Genomic DNA, 5,492 nt, shown 5'->3' with positions numbered 1-5,492 from the left:
AAAACATGGTACAGTATATAGTGATAAACTGTGGTCCACAGCCTCCACTAAAAGTGTACGAACCATATACAAGACGTCAAATACCTTGGATCCATGATGGCATCTAGCAAACAGGATTTCAAAAGATGGGCTTGCACGGACGACCTTTTGGAAGCTGTAACGTCTGTGTAGATACCCAAACATCTTAATTTCCACCAAGGTCAAGCTATTTAATACTACCTGGGCTGCTGTCCCTCGGTACGGCTGTGAATGGTGGGTCCTGTCCAAAGCAATCGAGAGTGAGATCAATGCCTTTGGTACCTCGTGTTACAGAATGATGCTAGGAAGTTAGCAAACCCTGTTTCTCAGGAACGTCCAACACATTTTGGGAGACACAGACAACATGATGAGCCAGAGAAGCATTATGAATTAGCACAAGATTTTTGTGGGTGGAGCTGACAGATGATGATGAGGAATACTGCAAACTTGTTTGTTTCTGGTCACCGCTTCGTAAAATCTTGTACTCTTTCACTCTTCTTTATTGCCTCCTGAGGAATTCTGAATTTTTTTAATCCTTTTACGCAATATGAACGGTTCCAACAGCCTAAAATAGGGTATTTCTCTTTCAGAAAGGCAAAATGCAGCGCAGAACGCTTTGAGAACAGACGTTCGCTTGACCACCACTTCCAGCCTTGCAATAATGGTGCCGCAGTAGTAATGCAGTTATGTCCCACTCAGCACCTGACCCACCATAAAAAAATTCACAAAGTTTGCAGCATATGTAAGGAAGTTGTTACTTTTGTTACTCCGACCCACCATCAAAAAATTCAGGAAGATCGGAGCATTTGGAAGGAAGTTAAGACAGTTATAATTTTTTACCGCAACTGGGCGATAAAGGTGCCACAGTAATTATGCAGTTGCGACCAAACCAACACCCCGACTCACCTTAAAAAAATTCAGGAAGATCGGAGCAAGTGTAAGGAAGTTATTACTGTTTTAGTTCCTCACCACAAGAGGGCAATAAAGGCACTGTCATATCGTTACAACACAGCCAACACCTCGGCCCACCATAAAAATGTTCAGGAAGATTGGAGCATGTGAAAGGAAGTTATGGCAGTTATAGTTTTTCACCACAAGGGGGAAGATAAAGGCACCACAGTAGTCATGCAGTTGGGTGAGGTGGCGACTTCTCCAGGGTGTACCCCGCCTTTCGCCTGATTGTAGCTAAGATAGGCTCCAGCGCCCCCGGCGACCTCGAAGGGAATAAGCGGTGGAGAATGGATGAATGGAACATGTGGACGAAAGTTATGACAGTTATAATTTATCACCACAAGGGGGCGATAAAGGCTCCGCGGTAGTTATGCTGTTGCATCCAAAACAACACCCCGACTCACCATCAAACATTTCTGAACGATCAGAGCATGTGTAAGGATGTTATTATTGTTATAGTTTTTCACCACAAGGGGGTGATAAAGGCGCTACAGTAGTCATGCCGTTATGTCCCAGCCAAAACCCCGACCCACCATAAAAAAATTCAAGAAGATTGGAGCATTTGGAATGACGTCATGACAGTTTTAATTTTTCACCACAAAGGGGCAATAAAATGATTGTGAATTAGTGAATTATATTTATATTGTGCTTTTTCTCTAGTGACTCAAAGCGCTTTACATAGTGAAACCCATTATCTAAGTTACATTTAAACCAATGTGGGTGGTACTGGGAGAAGGTGGGTAAACTATTTTGCCCAAGGACACAACAGCAGTGTCTAGGACGGCCAGATTTGATCCCAACGCAGTGGTCATGCAGTTGCGTCCCACCCAACACCTAACCCACCATCAAGAAATTCTGCGTGGGTTCCCTCTGGGTACTCCGGCTTCCTCCCACCTCCAAAGACATGCACCTGGGGATAGGTTGATTGGCAACACTAAATTGGCCCTAGTGTGAGAATGTGAGTGTGAATGTTGTCTGTCTCTCTGTGTTGGCCCTGCGATGAGGTGGCGACTTGTCCAGGTTGTTCCCCGCCTACCGCCCAAATGCAGCTGAGATAGGCTCCAGCGACCCCGAAAGGGACAAGCGGTAGAAAATGGATGGATGGTAAGAGCATGTGGATAGAAGTTATGACTGTTATCATGTTTCACAACTATGGGGTGATGACAGTGTCGTAATTAACATCAATGCATGCTCAGACCACAACCCTAAAGCCTCATGTCAGTTTGGAGGCAGATATAATCATTCAAAGTGCAGAAATTACCGTTTGATTGGTGATGGCGTGGGGCAGATTTCGCCGCCAGGCTCAGCCCACTGGTTATGAACAGGTATTGACCCATCTGGCACTTCAGGATGTCATCAACATCATTTCTATCAATTAGGATCAATATCTGAACGTGTGGATTTGAGTTATTAACGTTTCAAGTTTTGTGGCGAGCCCTCAGATCAAAGTGTTGGCGCCATGCCACACCCACATCCTACCATTAGCAAAAAAAAGTATTTGCAATTTATCATCGCCCATCAGTTTAGCATTTGTCTCTATCACCTTAAGTGCAGAAATAACTGTTTTTTGGGACTCCCAAATTATAAAATTTTTCGCCATACCTGACACGCCTGCAAAATTTGGGTACTTTTTGTGATTGTTAAGGGCCTCAAAAGTGTGTTGAAACGCATAGAATAATAATAATACACACAGCAATTTCAATAGGGCCCCTTCAGTGCTTGTTCCACTGCTCGGGCCCTAATAACACGTGACAGTGCAACATTAATACAATAGACAGTATCTAAATAAATACAATCGATAAAAGTACAGCAAACAGACGGCTTCTTAATGACTAGCAACCATCTGCCTGTTTATACAACAGTGTAGTATTCAGGAAACCCAAACCCATGCAACGTCTGACACAATCTGATTCGGCACAAAACATCTGAAGCCATATGGAGCAGGGGTGTCCAAAAGCTAACTTTTTTACTGGCCTTCGACATATTCTAAAAATGTTATAAATTGGTTTATATTTAGGCATATTTCAAAACCCAAAACCAGTGAAGTCGGCACGTTGTGTAAATCGTAAATAAAAACAGAATACAATGTTTTGCAAATTCTTTTCAACTTATATTCAATTGAATATACTGCAAATACAAGATATTTGATGTTCCAACATGAGAAACTTGTTTTTTTTTGTAGATAATCATTAACTTCGAATGTTAATTAATGATTGATTGAATTTAAAATTCAATGGCAGCAACACATGGCAAAAAATATGGCACAGGGGCATTTTTACAGTGCGTTACATGGCCTTTCCTTTTAACAACACTCAGTAAACGTTTGGGAACTGAGGAGACCAATTTTTGAAGCTTTTCAGGTGGAATTATTTCCCATTTTTGGTTGATGTACAGATTAAGTTGTTCAACAGTCCGGGGTCTCCGTTGTGGTGTTTTAGGCTTCATATTGCGACACACATTTTCAATGGGAGACATGTCTGGACTACAGGCAGGCCAGTCTCACTCTTTTACTATGAAGCCACACTGTTGTAACAAGTGTGGAATGTGGCTTGGCATTGTCTTGCTGAAATAAGCAGCGGCGTCCATAAAAAAGATGTTGCTTGCATGGCAACATATGTTGCTCCAAAACCTGTATGTACCTTTCAGCATTAATGGTGCTTTTACACATGTGTAAGTTACCCATGCCTTGGGCACTAATACACCCCCATACCATCACAGATGCTGGCTTTTGAACTTTGCGCCTAGAACAGTCCGGATGGTTCTTTTCCTCTCTGGTCCGGAGGACACAAGGTCCACAGTTTCCAAAAACAATTTGAAATGTGGACTCGTCAGACCACAGAACACTTATACACTTTACATCAGTCCATCTTAGATAAGCTCAGGCCCAGCGAAGCGTTTCTGGGTGTTTTCGATAAATGGCTTTGGCTTTGCAGTTTTAACTTGCACTTACAGATGTAGTGACGAACTGTAGTTACTGACAGTGGTTTTCTTAAGTGTTCCTGAGCCCATGTAGGGATAACCTTTAAACACTGATGTTGGTTTTTGATGCAGTACCGCCTGAGGGATCCAAGGTCACGAGCATTGCCGCTTATGTGTAGCCATTCTTCCAGATTCTCTGAACCTTTTGATGATATTACGGAGCGTAGATGGTGAAATCTCTTAATTCCTTGCAATAGCTGGTTGAGAAATATTGTTCTTAAACAATTTGCTCAGGCATTTGTTCACAAAGAGGTCAAGTGGGAAGGGTTTGGTCAGATTTTGACTCTCAGGACACCACTGATACATCTTTGAAGAGTTTGATACCAATATAGAGAGGGACATTGCGGTATAAAAATGGATGGATTTGTTTGAAATTGTTTACATTTAAACATGCCAGCATATCACAAAGGATACAAAAGACTTTTACTGTTGTTTGATTGCTCAATTGATTAATAAAACACAGATAGATAGATAGATAGATAGATAGATAGATAGATAGATAGATAGATAGATAGATAGATAGATAGATAGATAGATAGATAGATAGATAGATAGATAGATAGATAGATAGATAGATAGATAGATGGATAGTACTTTATTGATTCCTTCAGGAGAGTTCCCTCAGGAAAATTAAAATTCCAGCAGCAGTGTACAGAATTGAGATCGAATTTAAAAAAGGAAATAATGGGGCTATAAATGGAAACAAAATAGAAAAATATTACAATAGAATAAAAACAAAAAGCATCAATGAGAATACAAATATAACAGTAAAATAAGAATATAACAAGAGAAACTAGGCATTAGTGACCATGTTATGAAAACGTATTACACTGTTATTGTTTTGCATCCCCCGTCATTCTAATAGCCCCCCTCCCTCCCAGAGAGGAGTTGTACAGTCTAATGGTGTGTGGGACAAAGGAGTTTTTTAGTCTATTTGTCCTGCACTTGGGATGAAGCAGTCTAGCACTGAACAGGCTCCTCTGGCTACTGACAACGGTATGCAGAGGGTGACTGGCATCATCCAGGATGCTCACTAGTTTTTCCACAGTCCTCTTCTCTGCCACCGTCACCAGTGAGTCCAGTTTTAGTCCGATCGTAGAACCGGCCCGCCTTATTAGTTTCTCCAGTCTGGAGCTGTCCTTCTTAGATATACTGACCCCCCCCCCCCCCCCCCCCCAGCACACTACGATGTAGTACAGAACACTGGCAACCACAGACTGGTAGTACATCCACAATAGTTTTTTACAGACGTTGAAGGAGTGCAGCCTCCTCAGGAAGTACAGCCTGCTCTGTCCTTTCCTGTACAAGTGGTCCGTGTTAACAGTCCAGTCCAGCTTGTTGTCCACCCACACCCCGAGGTACTTGAATGAGTACACGGTCTGTACCTCGACTCCCTCGATCACAATAGGTTGTGACCTTGGACTCGAACTCCCAAAGTCAATGACCAGCTCCTTGGTCTTTGAAGGGTTGAGCTGCAAGAGGTTCCTGTGGCACCAGACAACAAAGTCCCTCACCAGCCTCCGAAACTCCTCCTCTCTGCCGTC

The sequence above is a fragment of the Entelurus aequoreus genome, linkage group LG08 (assembly GCF_033978785.1).
Source record: "Entelurus aequoreus isolate RoL-2023_Sb linkage group LG08, RoL_Eaeq_v1.1, whole genome shotgun sequence".
Taxonomy (NCBI): Eukaryota; Metazoa; Chordata; class Actinopteri; order Syngnathiformes; family Syngnathidae; genus Entelurus; species Entelurus aequoreus.
The sequence above is the reverse complement of the archived record's forward strand: the minus strand, read 5'-3'. Positions refer to the sequence as shown.